Raw genomic sequence first — 19,214 nt, forward strand, 5'->3', positions numbered from 1 at the left:
CTCCTGTTGTTTTCTTTTCCCCAAGGAACTCAATTTTCCAGCAAAGAGCCTTCTGTTTCCCTCTATTTTTTTTTATTTTCATATTAACTATAATACAAAAGACTAAATGAAAATCCAGACTCAGAGATTCTTGTTTTTAACCACTGGCAGGCATCTATTCCAGTGAAATGTTCATTTAACATACTTTATTTTACATTTCCATTTATTTTTGTATTAATTTTCAAGTCCAATTTTTGGATTAATAAGGTTCTCAGTATTAATGAGAAAATCATTTAGAGTACAATGGAATTTCAGTCAAGAAAATATTGTTCTATTTTTGATACATTTTTTATCTTTCAGATGCTGTTTTTTAAAAATAATTAAAAGAAAAGTAAACTTTAGAACAAGGTGCACTTTTTAATATATTTCATATAGGACATGAAAAAGGAAGAATGTGTTATTTAAATCCCTGTTCTGAAGCATGCCTTTCCTCTAGTTTCCATAAAATATTGGAGAATTGTTGGTGTCAGCTATATCAACTAGCTCTTGATCCTATACAGTATTGCACACATAGATTTTTGGTTTTGTTCTATAATTTTCCTTGATAGGGTGTACATTGCTAAAAGGCAATGACCATGTCTCTCTAGAGTAATGATTTGTTCATGTGCTCTAGATATCTGATCTCTATAAGTGTTCTGAATAAGTCAGATTAATAGCAAAATACATATGTGATCAATGCCCCAGAATCTCTATAAGTGAAAGTAACTATAAACGAGCAATTTGAAAGCAGTAAGATCCTCATCCTTTTCAAAAGTATCTATATTTCCACCGTTTTTTAGAATGACATAAAGGCCACGTTATTAAAACCAAGAGAGAACATAAATGTACATGAGAGAGGTCACATTCTGGCCCTTCTCAAACTTTTCCACAGAGGCATCACTGGTGAGGACGAAACTGAAGAGTGAATACATACACCCTGGAGTCGGATGGCATCTCCCAAAGCAACCCATCTCCCATCTGAAATTTCTTTGAAGTCTTCTAATATTGCTTTAACATGAATGCAAATTGTGCCTCCTGCTCCCCAATATATCTGTTTGATTTAATATGAAAATTAAGTTGCTTATCTGGGTTAAAACTGACAGATGAAGAAAGTGTGGCTTGGAACTCCTGCACTCCCTTGAAGACCTACCAAGGCATGCTAACCTTTAAACTGCTAATATTCATTAGCAAGATGCCAAATAGATGCATTGGCTACTTGCAATTGATTCCTCATTTTTTGGAAAGATTGAGTGAAGACAGAGATTCAGAGACTGGAGGAGAAGCCAGCAGCGAAGGAAAGCAAGCTTCAACTCTAATGATACTCTGATGCTCCTGGGAGGAAAGGAATGCCACAAGAAAGAGATAAACTGCAGAAGGAAGGCTTGCAGGGAACCACAATCAAATTTACCTCACAATTTGCCTAAGGCCAAAGAAAGAGGCTTAATAGAAAATCTGGTGATTTAATTTGGTGATTAAAAAAAATGCTCTCAAAAAATGAGTGAAAAAAACACAAGTAATTAAAACTATTCTTTTAGCAATAAAGGAGAGAGAACTCATTCATTTGCACATTTTAAAAGCATAAAACTAAAAAATGTTGGTTTCTCGTATATTAAAAATAAAGTTATACAGTAAATCTCATCTTAATAAGACATCTCCAATTATATGATTCAGCAGAGTGTAGGCTGTAATTGTTTTAATGACATTTTAAATGATGAACAAAAGAAAAAAATTATGAAGGGCTAATGACATACATTGAAGCAATATGCCATCATTCTTTAGGATATAAATATTATTCCAGAGAAAGTCTTAGTTTTAATTAAAATTAAATGGAAACACACAATATCTGTACTAAAGTCATATTATAGTGCTACGTTCAAGGGAATAAAAATTTGAATGTAAATGTGATCCCAAAGCCAGGTCTCTTTTGGTCAGGGATATACAATATCATGTTTTCCTGAAATTCATACCTTTATATCATTAAATTATATCTTATTAAAACATTGAAAAGTATCAGTGCGTCCTGAGAATATGCATTCTGGATGCCTTTTAACAACACATGAAACTGCTAAAATTCTAAACCCATATTCAATCAAAGCAATCAAAGTTATCTTGTTTCTTTGCCTCAACCTAGTGTATATAGAATTAGTTGATTGTTTTTCCAAGCTCTTTATGGTGGAAGTTTCACATGTGTGAAAAAGATGAACTCTATGTACCTACTTGTCACTCAGCTTTATCAATTTTTCACCAATCTTGTTCCTTTTATTGTTTTATTCTTTGCTGGAATATTTTATAGCAACTTCCAGACATCGTGTCATTTTACCCAAAAATATTTCAATGTTCATATCTAATCGATTTTATACAATCTTCATTGCCATTATAAAACAATTTCTTCATGTCATAGTTGATTATATTTACTATTAAATTCAACAGTTAAATTTTACTAAGTAGGGTAGATATAATTTAGTACTTCTATATTATTATGTAAGTGTAAATATTTAGTTTGGCCGTACATGTATTTTCCAGGTCTAATGTTTTAATTAAGTTAACTGGTAAATTCAGTTAAAAACAATGTTAAAGGGATTTTTTTTTCTTTTGCTTGTTTTTGCTATATTAACCAGTCAAATCAGTTAAACTATCTGTGGTTACAGACCTCATCTTAAATATAAGCACCTGGGTGTATACACACTGGGCCAAATCAACCACATCATAGTCAACTTTTGTAGATGCCACATTATGTAATCATAAGAATAGATGATTAGTATTAAAGCAAATAGATTATGCTGAGATTACTCCAAAGCAATTAAAACAGGCAGTAAGGGAGTGGAAGGAGAGCTTTGGAATTCACACAAATATAGGTTCTAATTCCTACTCTGCTACTTAATGCCTTTGTTAACATCAACTAGTTAGCTAAGAGCCTGAGTCTCAAAACCACACCTGAAGCACAGAGATAAAAATACCATTGTAACTATTGTGAAACATATAAATTCTTACACGAATTATAAAACATCTGCCATATGATAGGCACTCAAAATTTCTTCTTTGAAAACTCCTTAATCAATATCCAACAATGAGATGGAAGCAACCTAAAAAATCACCCTCAGTTCACATGTCTCTTAAATGTTTTGTATAATATTTCAAACACTGTCTCATACGATCAGCAATAATAGACCATCGTCATTCAAAAAATACAATTTCTTTTTGCTTTTTCATTAGACAGATGTAAGAATTTACTTGTTTCTCTTATGTTAGGCAATATGGTAAAGAAAGATAACCAGCAATCTAAACTTTACTTGGAACAAATTACCATGAAATAAATCATCTCAGTCATATTTTTCTCAGATAAGTAGCTCAATGAGATATGTCTTTGGGGGTTAAGAACTTTGCAAAGCTGTTATTATTGTTTTAAAGTTTACAGGTGAAGCAACAAAGGCTCAAGGACACAAAAAGTTTCAGAATAAAAGCTTAGGACACATTGTTGTTTGAAACTAAATGCATTCCAATAACTTATCCTTTATTAAGATTTAAGGATGTGTATGAAAAGCATTCTATTGCCCCAGAAAAGGAGGAAAAAGTCAGTAACACATATTTAGACATTGTATCATTTTCTACATTATTCTGGAATATCAACATTAAGTCATGATGTATCTATCCAGCAATAACCTTGTGAAAAATAAAATACATACATACACACAAAACCCACCTGTTCCAATAATTCCACTGTGCTTTTGCGGCTCCCTGAAACTCTCTTTGTTGATGAAGATGCTTTGTAATGCAGCAAGGTTGAGGGTTATTGATCTATAAAAGTCTTTATGATTCAGCTGCTGTGGAACTGTCTACAATACCCAGGCCTCAAGGGTGTGATTTTTCCAGTGATGCCAGGTTGATTCTTGGAAATTTACATGCTGCTATCTGTTTGACAATAAATTGCTCTGGAAACTCTTATGTGATACACATTCAGGACTCTTTATAATAACAAGCTGTATATCTTGATGGCCAATTTGTCTTTTTTTTTTTCTTTTGAAAACTGGTCTTAATGTACTGCAGAGGTCACTTATGAACAGAATGCATTGCCTGCATTGGTTGTGTGAAGTAAGCACATTCTCTTAGCTTCAGATTTCACCCCAAAGTACTACATTGCTTTGTGCTGCTTACCTGAGAAACTGACAGGATTCAGTTTTCAACAATTTCTTTTTATATGAGAAAACATACTTAAAAGGTAGTCATTAAGGGCACAAGCTCCAAAGCCAGACCACCTGGGTTGAATTCTTGGCTCTGCCATTTACTGGCTCTGTGATCTTGGGCAAGTTGCATAATCTCCAGCTTTAGGTTCCTTAGATGTGAGATAAGAAAACATGCAAAACATGTGGAATCATTTCATAGAATTTTTGTGAGGATAAAATGAGTTAAGAACATTGAAAATTCTTGAAAACCACCTGGTACATAGTAAGTTCTCAATAAATATGAATCATTGTTATTATTAACATACATAAAAGATCTATCACAATTAATATTTGAATGCCTACTTCTTGCCAAGCACAGTGTGTCAGTTACGTTCAAAATATTTTAAACAATTTTCATAGTAATATTTAAATATACATCGTTATCCTTGTTTTGCTAAAGAGTAAACTAAAACCCAGAGAGGTTATGTAAATTGCCTAAACAAACAGAGTTGACAGAATGATGAGCTGGGAATTGAGTTAAGGAACAAGGATTATAACTGCTCCATGGTGACCTTACATTTGGCCCTCCAGGAGTCTGCTGATGGGTATACAATGCATTCATATTATTATAAAAGTTTGACATTTTTAAAAAGACATTTTCTACGTTAGTTAACATAAATATTTTAGTTATTTTTAAATGCAGTTACAATAATTGCTAATTATTCTGATGATAGAAACATTTAATAAACTTTTGTAATTTTCCTTGTAGAAGCCCAAAGATGGATGGGCCACAGAAGTGTCTCCTGGAAGGGGAAAAAGCCCATGGATCAATGAGTTTAAATGAGTTTAAAAACTCATGGATCAATGAGTTTAAAGTCAAGCTCTTTCCTTGTTAGCTCCAAGACTAACTGATACTCTTAGAATATGCCATTCCTTCTACCTACATGTGCCACCCGCTCCCATACCTTCTCCATGGCAGGCTCTTTTTCATTCTCAAGCTACAAGCTTAAGCTTTTTCCTCTCAGAGGAGTCTCCTATGTCTAACCTATATGATCATCTCTATTGTTATTTACATCACCACTCTGTTCATGTTGTTTGAAGCCCTTTTCATAATCGTCAATTTAATATGTGTACTTGCTTGTTGAATACATCCCTGTTTATAAATATAAGATTCATGAGAAAATGGACTATAGTAAATATTCAATAAATAAATGCTAAATAAAAAGTGAATGAATGACCCACAAATATATAGATTTCATCTCACATTTTTCAATTTTTCTGGTCTTAAAAAGATAGCTTCTAGTATCCCAAATGTAATCCTTTATTCATGGAAATCTTTGTTTTTTAGCTGTATCACTAAAGCTTTTTAAAAAATCATAATACTCTTAGATATACAGCATTATACATCACTTAGAAAATTAACAAAACCCATCAATTAACCTTCTTTTACATACTTAATTTCAAACAATTGTATTCTTTTTCCTCTATTAATGTCAAATATACATTATGAAGTAGACATTGCAAAGTATGCATTGCAAAATGAGGACAAAAATACAACTGAATTCATAGAGTTAAAGGGATAATTAAGTCATATACATGTTAAGCACTTAGCGGAATGCCAGTACACGGTTAGTCCTCCTGTAATTTATTGGTTTTTTTTAATAAATATAACAAAGATGGTTTTTTATTATTTTAGCATTGCCATTGGTTGGTATAGTATAATAATGATGAAAAATCATCAATACTACTTAATACAATGTTTTAAATAGAAGAGGTAGTTCATAAACATTCATTGTTGCTCACAATAGGGGTGTCTCAGTTTAAGAAAATGTTAATACTAAAATTCAATAGGTCAATTATTTCCATCAGAAAAAGATTATTCATTTTATGAATCATTATACCTGTTTTTTTGTTTTATAATAGTAGCTTTCACAATGGGATTCAACTCTTTCTATAGAACAATGACAAGTGGACAGAAACATCAGTGCTAGTACTTGGGGGGAGTGGAAAGAAGGCATCATGAAAAAGCAGCCACATAACATTTTATAAAGAGTTATGTGTCCTTTCAAGTAGATAAAACATCACATAAATTATAATACAAATGAACAGAAAATGTGTTTCAATGTTCCAAACTTTAATTTATATCAGCTTTTCGAGAACATATCAATTTAATCAAATAGCACGACACCTGCCATAGAAAGAATCAATATGATATGGGAGACGAAGGGCTGTTTTGCTGATGTGAGCCACAGGAAGTGATAAAACCATTAGTTCTTAGTGAAGCACCTAATGTCCCCTCAGATAATATAAAGAAGGTCTTTAAACAAATAGTGGTTTGGGGCCAGGCGGCATGGCTCCCGTCTGTAATCCCAGCACTTTGCAAAGCCGAGTTGGGTGGATCACTTGAGGTCAGGAGTTCGAGAACAGCCTGGCCAACATGGTGAAACCCTGTCTGTACTAAAATACAAAAATTAGCTGGGTGTGGTGGTGTGCACCTCTAATCCCAGCTACTTGGGAGTCTGAGGCAGGAGAATCACTTGAACCCAGGAGACGGAGGTTGCAGTGAGCTGAGTTGACACCACTGCACTCCAGCCTGGGCAACAGAGCAAGACTCTATCTCAAAAAAAAAAAAAAAAACGAATAAAAGGGTGTTTGGGCAGGAAGCAGTAAACAAGCACTTCTTTTATTGTACAATCTTAACATTAATAGCAGCGTTCATTTACTCTTCAGGTATGGTGCAGAGCAAGGGTTGGCAAACCTTTCTATAAAGAGTCAGAAAATATTTTAGGCTTTGGGCCATAGAGTCTCACCCTCAACTACTCAATCCCACCATTGTAATGCAAAAGTAGCCATAGTTGTCACATATATGAAGAAGCATGACTGTGATCCAATAAGACTTCATCTACATAAACAGGTAGTGGACCAGAATTGGCCTGCACGCTGGTAGTTTTCTGACTTCTGATGTAGGGCACTATCAAAACTAATGTTTTAGGAGTAACTGCCATATGTCTAGTCCAGTGGAATCTCTTTTACTTCCAAAATTCTTTTTGTTACTTTACCTTCTAATAGCTTTCCTCACAGGTTGTTGTGAAGATTAAATGAGAAAATCTATGTAAAGTGCCTGAGACAAAGTTTCCAAAACAATTTAGCTCAAATACATAAGCATAGACTCTAAAGCTAGATTGCCTATGTTGAAATACTAGCTCTACCCTTTATTAGCTATGTGGTCTTGTACATGTTATTTAATTTCCCTGTACAGTAAATCCTCCCTTAATGTCGTCATCCATAGGTTCTCAGAAACTGACTTTAAGCAAAACATTTTATCACAGGTTATTGACATAAGAAAGAGATAAGTTCCTATATTTCTGGTCACAAAGTATCACTAAACTTCTAAATAAAGACCTCAAACACTTCTAGTATTAAACATTGAAATAAATGTGAGTAATACACACATTTAAGAAAGATTAACAAAAACAAGTATGATAAGTGTTTACCCACTTATTCCAGTTCAGGCCTTGGATGGCTGGAGCCTCTCCTGGCACCTAGGGGAGCAAGTCTGGGACCACCCTGGTCAGGACACCATTCCATCATAGGGCACACTCACACACACCCACACTCACTCACACCGGGGCCATGCAGATGCAATTCACCTAATGCGCATGCCTCTGGGATGTGGAAGGAATCCAGAGTGCCTGGAGGTAACTCAAGCAGACAGAGAGAGAATGTGCAAACTCTACACACACAGTGGCCCCTGCCAGAGTGAAGTTTTTTTTTTCCTCATCAGTGTTAAAATGAAATAATGTTGAAAGAAACTATGTTATTCAAGGATCTGCTGTACTTCAACCTTTCGCACAGTGAAATGAGATAATAACAACACTTACAGGTTACTGAAGGAAGATGAAATGAGTAGAAGTATACAAAGTGTTTAGAACAGTGCCTAGCACACACTAAACACTATATGAATGTCAACTATTGTTATTGTACTGTTATTGTTGCAGTTTCATAACTCAGTTAACTTGGTTCTCTCTATTTAACTGAAAATCAGAAAGAGCTACATTATAAATGTGGTATAAAAAATTAATGGTAGGAGAGCTAAGAAAGAAAGAGACCATGATGTGCTACAGTTAGGTTCTGGAGGTCAAAGTGGACAACTCAGTTGGGGTCAAATGGTGTAGAATGTTAAATGATATGAGAAGGATGTTGGACTTCATCTCCAAAGAAAAGAGGAATCGCCTAAGGAAATTGCCAGTTTGGATCTAAATCTGATTAATGATAAATAACGGGATGGTGAGGCAAACATGAATTTTAAAGACCATGTCCGGTAGATTTAAGGAAATAAAAATTAAAAAGCACAGGGCCCCAGAGCCTTATGCTCTGGAAATATCATGAGTGCAACGCTGCCTATGTTGCTTAGATTTATGCACATGGAACCTGAGCAGTTTCCCCGAAGGTTCGCATTATCCTCTAGTTGACCTGCAACAGTGGGAGGGGTGCAGAAAGGAAGGGCCCAAAGCCAAGAACAAGTTTGTACCAGAAATAGAAGGATTGTGACAAGAAGCTAAAGCCAAAAGCAACTCATTTTCTCACACAAGATTGAGGAAGAAGAAGAAAGCCTAGTACAGAGACCAAAGCCATTGTAGCAAAAGAAAAGAGTGAACAAGAAGGAATAAAAACATTTAGATCAATAGACAAACAGCAAAAGGGCCATCTGAGCAGAAGTCTGTATTTCACTATATTTCACTACAGTAGCACATGATAATACAGGACTATGTTTTTAAATACAACCTACCTGTAGATTAATATGGTAGAATCAGCAGAAGGCCAAAATGCACTAGAACTCTGGGTGACCAAGAGACACCATGGAAATAGCTGGCCTTGGGGTTCAGGGACATGTACAAATCTAGGACAGATCTGGTTTATCTAGAACAGTGCTGTCTAATTGAGATGTAATGTAATCCATATGCGTAATTTCAAATTTTCTAGTAGTCACATTTTTTAAAGTAAAAAAAAGTGAAATAAAATTTAGGAATGTATTTCATTTAACCCAATGTATCCAAAATACTATCATTTCAACATGCAATCAATGTTTTAAAAATGAGATATGTTACATTATTTTCTTTTTACTAAGTCTTCACAATCCAGTTGACACATATAGTACATCTCAATTCTGGTGATGAATTTTCACTGGTGATACTGGCCTTTATTTAGATTTATAAAATTTACAGATGGAAAAGTAGATTTATGAACCTAAGTTGCTCCAAACGTATGTAAAAGTTTTCTAATAATTGAATTGAATTTTCATTTTTAAATTGATTTTTAATTAATGGAATCAAATGAAATTAAATTTCTGTTCCTCAGTCACACTAGTCACATGTTTTATGTTCCTTAGCCACATGTCGCATGTGACAAATGGCTAACATATTGGACAGCTCAGAAAGCTAGAACCTGGTAGGGTTAGTCCTGAAGGAGGGACACCAATAATCGAATGTAAAAAAGGTGCTTAAGAGACTGAATGCTGGATGTCCTTAGGGTTTAGAGCAGTGTTCTTAACCCACTGAGTTCTACCATATTTAACTGTATCTATATCACAGTATTTAGAATTTTATTATGTTAATACTGAACTCAAGTCATAATTATATCATAGTTGAGGACAAAAAACTACATTTTATAATAATTTATGTATTTTTATAATATATAAAAAACTATATTTTATGATAATTATTTTTTAATCTTTATAATGCTTACCACATTGTAAGAACATAGTGATCATTAAACACTTGATCAATTGGTTGACATAACTGATTACACTGTAGATCTTCATAAACACATTTAAATACTGAAAAGCCACAGGTTATTTTGATCAGTGCCTCAGTGGAAAGGCTTATATGAAAGAAAGAAACAATGGCTAAGATGAAGAGGGAAGAATTTCTAGACATGGAGAACAGAATACAATGGCTTAAAAATAAGCTAACTGGAGGGATAGTGAGGTAAGCGGAGTAGGAAGTAGGTGCCTTTTGGGTAGAATAAAGGATATAAGCTAGAATGTAGCCCAGAGGGCAGTCTATAGTTTTGAGAAACAGTAGAAGGTCCTGAGCCACAAAATTAAAGTAGGGACTTAATATGAGGGAAGAGCCACTGCATGTGTATAAAAGTAAAAGAAACAGCATATTATAAAATTGCACTCGAAGACAATTCTTGCTGTGATGTATCTGATCATGGAAAGGTAAAGACAGGCTAGGCACTGTTATTTGTACCTATGGAAATGGATAGGGAGGGGGCAAATCAGAAGATGCTGCAGTTATTGCTATAAAAAACTGGCCATAGAATAATAGAATGATAGAGCACTCATTTAAAAGTTCATAGAATTTCCAAATGTGGTTAAATTTTAGCCAGAGAAAACTTTAAACACTGTATAAAACTGGCTCCAAAAGTTATATGTGAGGTCCTCTACCCAACTGCACATGTGGCTTAAAATGCCTGGAGTTATTTATACAAAAGCAGGTAGCTTATTTAAACATCTATTTTTCATATATCAACAGCTTTTCCCAGTGAAGGAAATGGGGGCAGTGCGGTTCTAGGACCTTCTAACCCCTCCAAAGTGAATGTTGTTTGACAGTCTGCAAATGATTTAATAGTCAGACAGACAGGGCTTATAAAACCAATAATTCCCATCTCAATATCTTTTTGAAATATAAACACATGTGATGAATTGTGTGTGGATAGATTAACTTTCTGAGCAACTCTAATGAGTAGAGAATCAAGAAATAACAAGGCAGAGTATCTGTCTTGTATTAAACTATGATCATTTTTTTAAACTTTCAACCCACTATTCAATCTAATTTATTTTTCTAAGAGCAAGCAGTGCCTGTCCTGTATAACTGCAATGGGCCCAGTGAGCTCTAGCACGTGGACATTGGTTTTCCACCTTTGTAGGAGAGAGGAGAGCTGCATGACTCAAGCAAAATGTTCACCCGGAGCTCCCTTTTCTGACTGCTGTGACTCAGTGAAGCCAAATCTCAGCTTAATGGCAACATAAGCCAAGTTGACCTTCAGGATATCTATCAACCTTTGGATGCCCTTCAACTCCAGCTCCTAGTTACAAAGTTTTTAGGGTTCTAAGTCACTCCCTTACTGATCAATGCCCTCTCTAATAATCCATACACCAGACCCTATTAACATCACAATTTACCATTTTTGTTTATCAATCTCTTCAGTCTCACATAAGCTAATCCTTGCTAATAGGCATATTGGCTTGTTAGTTTTTACTAATCCTGGACAAGATAATGTCTTAAATAGATAAACATGTACCAAGACCTTTAAATGATCCCTAATAGGGGATTATAGGTGACTGCAGCAAGCCAATGAAAAGACAAATTTGAGGAGTGGGTTCCTTGGTATTCTTCAAATAATATTTATTTGAAAAACGTCTTCTCCAATTATATCTAGGAATATCTTTAGCCAAATCCCGATGCACATTTCCTACATAATTTATCTATACAAAAAATATGTACCGAATTTAAAAAAATGTTTAGTGGACACTATGCTAGATGTTGACAATACAAAGGTCAATATGATTGGTATTCTCAAGAAAGTCACAATCAAGCATGGTAAACAAACATATCAAATAGTAATTGCAATATAATAAGTCATAATGAGCAAAATCTGGTAATGACACAAAGAAGGGAAAAATCACTTTCTGGAAGATCAGTGAAAGGTTTTCTAATGGGAAGTGAAAACTGGGCTGGGGGCAGAGAGGCAGAGATAGATAGAGAGAGAGAGAGAGAGAGAGAGAGAGAGAGATGAGAAGCATGAAAAACAGAGAGAAAGGGAGAGAGACTGGTATTGACTGAGATTCCTGGGAGACTTTTGCTGGCCAAATAAAATTGGGGTAAGAGAGCAGAGAAGATAGCGATTAAAGTTATTCTCCCTACCCCCTAAGGGAATATTGTTTTAGAAGGATGAAAAGGATAACTAAAAGAGAGAAAGTAGAATTTTCTGAAAGAATTTGAAATGAATTTACATCTAACCCCAATGGGTCTAGTTATAAAGTAACCTTATTTCCTTCTTGGTCTCGAAATATCCAATTACTGGAGTTGCCTTAAGAAGAAGTTGCATGTCTTTTTTTTTTAATACATAGATGGAAAATACTTTGTAACTCTAACAATTATTAAGTTAAAATTACCTTTGGTGAAATAGTATTAAATACAAAGAGCACATTAAGATCATTTTTTATTTTCTCTTATAATAAAATAGCAGTTTGCAATTAGTGAGCACTCATGTACCGGACACTATTTAAGCAGTAAATGTATATTAATTTGCTTAATCTTCACAAGTACATATGAGGTAGCTATTATTAGGATATCAATTTTACAGATAAAGGCACAGATAGGTACAGTGACATGTTCAAGATCACACAGCAGGGAAGTGGTACAGCTAGGATTCAAACCCAGACTGTCTGTTTCCTGAGTCCAAGTTCTTAATTACCACACATATCATTTCTTATAATGATGGTAACAGAATTGCAAAATGTACTAGTTCTAACAAAACAAATGGAAAATCGGAACAGAATATTTTAAAGAGTTACATTCACCAGTGGTCATGTGGATCGTCATGACTTGTCCCATGTTGCTATATATATCTATACATATTTTGTGTATAGATACATTATGTAGGAAATGTGCATCGGGATTTGGCTAAAGATATTCCTAGATATAATTGGAGAAGATGTTTTTCAAATAAATATTATTTGAAGGTCTACTAAGATTGCTTTAGTTTATAAAGACTATGGTGGAAATGAACAATGGAGTTATATTTAAGAGACTATGACTAAACTCTGAAAATATCTCATAAGGCATTTATTTGTGTTACCATTTTGTCCTGGTAGATAAATAAAAACTTAAACCAATCTAGCCATGAAATAGTGATCCTCCCGAGGGTGACATAGACAGGGCCTCTCCCTATTTAAGTAAATGCTGACAGCAGAACCTGCACTAATAGGAGCCAGATGGCTTAGAAGAACACGACTTCTCTGCTCCAAAACAGAAAACACTCCCACGAAACTTGAGGCTTGTGCTCCACCCCAGCTCTATCTGGCAAGTGTCTGTGAGCACACGTGTATATGTAATGTGTTATGTATGCATGGTTACAGAACAATATCCCAAAAAGGACAAAAAGAGTTTACCAAAAGTGGTTTACAACTTATCTTTTATCTAGCACATGAAAATTGTCCTGCCTTTAGTTACATGAAGAGTCCTCACTGCCCTACTTTCTGGGAGAGGAGTGAAGAAATCAAGTGTTACATGTGCCTAACTGAGAGATATTTTTATTTCTGAAAGAAATAAGTCAAAATGAGCCAAACTTCCTTCTTTAGTAGTAAGGAAGAAAATTTCCTTGTCAGCAAAAAAGAAAAAAAGGACATGACCACAATTTGCTCACAGATATCTAGCCAATAAATATGAAAAGGAATTATTTAAAGCCAGTAGAATGTAGTCCGTTCCCTCAATTAAAAGGCCCCAATTATTTTCCAAAGCCAATATTCTACTTGGATGCAAAGAAAGCTAAGGTGGAAATTAAAAGAACTGGACATTAATCTCAGTTCTCCCTTCCCTGAATCACTCCACCTTTTTTTCTTCAGCTTCATCTTTCGATAACTGAGGGTTATAATGCCTCATAGGATCATAGTGGAGATAATAAAATAATAAACATAAAATAAACTTTGGTGCTTTGGCTATTGATAGCTGATATGAAAACAATTTAAATATTAACAATGCTATAGAAATCATATTCTTTCTTCAGCTCATAGTTTTAGCAGAAAAGACTTATTCCACTTACTATGTAATAATTAAGCTGTTATTGTATCAAAGTAAATAAAAGAGTATTCAGGAAAAAAAAAAAGTTGCCCTACTAAAACTTGTTCTTTAAAATGTGTAAAATGTGGGCCATAATATAGAACAAAAATAGAGGAAAATGTGCTTGATGGTCAGTAAGTAAAGATTTGTAGAGGAGGGAAGTTACTTTGGTAGAAAAGCAAGAAGTTTATTATTCCATGGCCACACATTTGTTTTACGTACTGGAAAGCCACAGACACAATCTAAGCAGCTGTAGGAGCCCATCATGTTGATTTAATTAGCTTTAAAGATGTGTTCTATGATCTCTATTTGTACAATTGTGGAAGTTTACTCAGATGAATGGCAAAAAGCGCAATTACACATGCTGCTCTAATTCTACAAAACTGAAACTGGTAAAACTGAAGTGGAGGAAAACACTCTTTCTGTGACTATCAACCATCTTCTTTCTTTCCCTTTAATAGTTTTAGAAAAAAGGGTCTCATTGATAGCAACAACAATAATTAGTGAGTGAGAGTGACTTCCACTACCATGGCTGGCTCAAGACTAACTTGTTGTTATGAACATTATTTAACCAAATCTATCCAATTAAGTATGGAGTTATCAGCATCAATTTAGATGTGACATTTTGCTAACTCACCAGAAAGAACTGCTGATCATTTGTTTCTTAAACATGAGCTAAAGAAATCTTTGTGTTGTTAAAAACACGATCCACAAAGCCATATTGAGAGTCTTTTCTTTTTGGCCAACACCAGCTTATCTCTTACCAAATTTGTCCTTTTATTTGGAACTATGTTTGGAATTTAAATACTGTAATGATCACCCTTTTGAATTGGCTACTGCCTCCACAAGTCAGATACCAATGATGGAGCATGTATATTTGGTATTTGGAAAAACCATCTATCTCTATTAGCTGTATACATTTTTCCTAAATGCAGCCCAACATTATAGATATTTTTTCTCCTTAATTTTATTCCAGAAGGTGAGGAGGACAGACACAGGTATACATATTTTTAAAGAACATTTTTAGCTGGGTGCTGTGGCTCATGCCTGTAATCCCAGCACTTTGGGAGGCTGAGGCCGAGTGGATCACTTGAGGTCAGGAGTTTGAGACCAGCCTGACCAACATGGTGAAATCCCGTCTCTACTAAAAATACAAAAATTAGCCAGGAGTGGTGGCGTGTGCCTGTAATCTCAGCTACTCACGAGGCTGAGGCAGGAGAATCTCTTGAATCTGGGAGGCAGAGGTTGCAGTGAGCTGAGATGGCGCCACTGCCCTCCAGCCTGGGTGACAGAGCGAGACTCCGTCTCAAAAAATAAATAAATAAAAATAAATAAATAAATAAATAAATAAACCTTGGGGGGAAAAAAAAACATTTTTGCATTGTGCTCTTCTTTACTGCCAATTCTGACACATCTTTCTTCATGCTTACTCCTTACGCAGATGCTTTTTGTACCAATTTTAGGTCTAAAACAAATACATACATAAAGTGAAGGTATGCCAATGGAAAATTTATTGACAAATTCAAAAATTTGAAAAATTAAGCTAGTCGTGGTGGCTTGCACTTGTAATCCCAGTTACTCAGGAGGCTGAGGCAGGAGGATTGCTTGAGGTCAGGAGTTCTAAACTAGCTTAGACAACATAGTGAGATTGTCTCTAAAAAAATGTAAAATAAATAAAATTTGAAAATTTCACAAGATGAGTAAAAGGATACGGATCATAGTGAATCCGCCTTATTGATCTCAAACTTCTTCAAGAAGAATCTATGTGTGCAAAGGCCTCACCAGAAAACACAGCTGCTAGTATAGAATGCATTCCAAGATGACCTCTTGGAGGTTTCAAGTATGAGGCACTTCGATGATCTCTAAGAAATCACATATTGGGATATATTGGGAAATTCAGGAATGAGTTCACTCCTCATAAACGTTTGAATCTATTCTTCATTTGAAAATCAAAATGACATAAAAACTGGTTTAAAATATTTTAGAAATTATGCAGAGGCTGAGTGAAAACGAACTCTCACTTTGCAAACATCACCAGGGGAGCTCTCCATTGTCAGAACATGCTCCCTACCTAGACAAGTCACTTTAGCTTCTGAAGATTGACACGTGCCTCTCACAGCACTTTTCCAACTCAAGGATGTTCACAAAGGGTGGAGCTATGCAGATCACATTTGCCTCATTGTGTTTCCTTCAGGAAAAAAAAAAAAAATCAGAAAGAAAAAATCATAAACGTTGATGTCTGTAGCTCTCTGAAGTCACAATATTCTATAAAATTTCTTGCATGAAGCTTACTTGATACTTTTATGCCAAACATCCAATTTAAGTCAGAGGAATAAACTGTCTTTGTGAGAAAACTAAAAAGAAAAATCTATCTTGAACTTCACATTCCTTAATTTTTAGTCAAAGATTCCCAAAAGACTTAATACTCTCGCAAGCCAGTTTAAAAATGAACTAAAATCCCAAATAATTCATTCTTATAATATTAAGCATTGAGATAAGCATTATGCATTTCTTTACAAAGGAGCTACTGAGATTCTCCATATCCATTATAAATTTGAAAAATTTAATATTATATCAAAACAACATTTAACTTGCTAACTTTAATTCTAAAAATTTATCTAAATGAAATCATATGGTACAGTACTCTAGTATATATAGTATCTACTTTACCTTGCCCGGTTTTATTGCCTTAGCACAATTAACTCAGAATCACCCATGTTCATAAATGTTCTTGTATTCATCAATAGTTCATACTGTTATATTGCTGAGTAGTATTATATAAATATACTACAATTTGTTTATCCATTTACCTATTGGTGAACATTCAGGTTGTTTCTAGTTTGTTCTTATTACAGATAAAGCCGGTAAAAAAAAAAAACAAAAAAAAAACCCTCATGTAGACATTTGGACACATGATTTCTTTTCTGTGGGGTAAATTCCTAGGAGTGGAATGGCTGCATTTCATGGTAGCTATATACTTTAAATTTCTATGAAACTGCCAAATTGTTTTCCAAAGTGAATTCTTACTACATCGTGGTCGATACTTAGTAAGTTCCGTCTTTTTAACTTTAGCCATTCTAATAGGCTCATACTGTAATCTTATTGTGATTTTTATTTATATTTCACTAAGGACTAATAATATCCAGAGTCCTTGAATCCATTTATTTGCCATCTGTATTATCTTCTTTAGTGAAGTGTTTGTTTAAATGATTTCCTCTTTTTGTTGAATTTTTTTCTTGTTAATTAAATTTTGAGAGTTTTAAAATATATTCTGAATACAAGTCCTTTATGAAAAATATGATTTGTAAACATGTTCTGCCAGGCTGTAGCTTGCCTTTTCATTCATTTTTTAACTGTGTCAAAGACCAGAAGTTTTAAATTTTTATGAAGTCCAATTTCTTAACATTTTCTTGTGTAGATTTTGCTTTAAGTGCTTTACCTAATAAATGTTTGCTCAATTAAAAGCTACAAAAATTTTCTCCTATGCTTTCTTTTAGCAGGTTTATAGTTGTAGGTTTTCCATTTAAAATTATAATCTTTTTTTTTTTTTTTTGGTGCGTGGTATGGATTAAAATTGTTTTGTTGTTGTTTTTTATTTTTTACGTTTTTGTAGATGTATATCCAATTGCTCCAGCACCATTGTTTAAAATATTATCCCTTTTCACTGGATTGCCTTTGCATTTATATTGAAAATTAATTCTTCATATATATGCGGATTTATTTCTGGACTCTATTCTTCTCCATTGATCTATGTCTATCTTGACACTTTCACCACACTGTCTCGGTTACTGTAGCTTTATATTAAGTCTTGAAATCAGGAAGAATTTAAGTCCACCAATTGTGTTCTTTTTAATAGTGTTGAGCAATTCTAGGTCTTCTCCGTTTTCAAATCACTTTTATAATCAGTTTGTCAACTTCTAAAAAGATAGCCTACACTGAAATTTTGATTGGGATTACACTATATTTACAAATCAATTAGAAGAGAATTGACATCTTAACAATAGTGAGTTTTCTAGCCCCTTAATATAGTATAATTCACCATTTATTTAGGTATCTTTTTCCTTTATTTCATCGTAAGTATGTCGTTTTCGATGTACAAATTTTGTACATTATTGTTAGATTTATGTTTAAGTATTTTATATTTTGATGCTACTGTAAATGGCAATGTTTTCTTAATTTTAATACTTACTCATTAGTTTATAGTATACTGAAATACAATTATTCTTGTGTATTGACCTTATGTCCTACAAACTTGCTAAACATATATTAGTTCTAATAATTATTTTGGTAGATCCCATCAAAATCTGTACATAGACAATTATGTCAATTGTGACTAAAGACAGTTTTACCTCCTCCTTTACAGTCCAGCTATCTTTATTTCTTTTTCTTCTTTCATTACATTGGCTAGAACCTATAGGACAGTACTGAATAGGAATAGTGACAGTGGAAACGTTCGTACTGTTTCTGGTTTTAGAGAAGAAATAATTCAGCTTTTCACAATTATGACAACAGCTGATGGTTTCTTGTAGATGACTTTTAGAAGATTGAGGAACTGCCTTCTATTCCTACTTGGATAACAGTTTTTATCAGGAATCAATGTTGAATTTTGTTAAAAGTTTTTCTGTATCTATTGAGATACTTGTATAGTTTTTAATTAATACATTAGCCTAGGCAACATAGAAAGACTCCATCTCTACAAAAAAAATTGTTTTAATTAGCCAGGTGTAGTGACATGCATCTGCAGTCCCAGCCACTCAGGAGGCTGATACAGGAGAAACCCTTGAGACTAGGAGGTCAAAACAAATCACAATGATTGATTTCGAGATGTTAAACCAACACGGCATTCCTTGGAAAACTCTACTTAGTGACAATGTATTATTCTTTTTATAAATTGTTAGATTTGATTTGTTTAACTTTTTAAAAAAATTTGTGTCTGTGCTCACAAGAAATAATGATGTACAGTTTTCTTTCCTTGTGATGTGTTTGATTTTGAAATCAGGACAATAATAGTCTCACAGAATAAGTTGGGAAGTATTCTCTCCTCTTAAATTTTCTGGAAAAGCTTGTTTAAAATTCTTTCATGTCATTCTTAAATGTTTGGTAGAATTCACTAGTTAAGATGTCTGACCTGAGTTTTCTTTGTGGAGAGATTTTTAATTACAACTTCAATTTCTTTACTATGACTATT

The sequence above is a fragment of the Pan troglodytes genome, chromosome 10 (genome assembly GCF_028858775.2).
Source record: "Pan troglodytes isolate AG18354 chromosome 10, NHGRI_mPanTro3-v2.0_pri, whole genome shotgun sequence".
NCBI lineage: Eukaryota > Metazoa > Chordata > Mammalia > Primates > Hominidae > Pan > Pan troglodytes.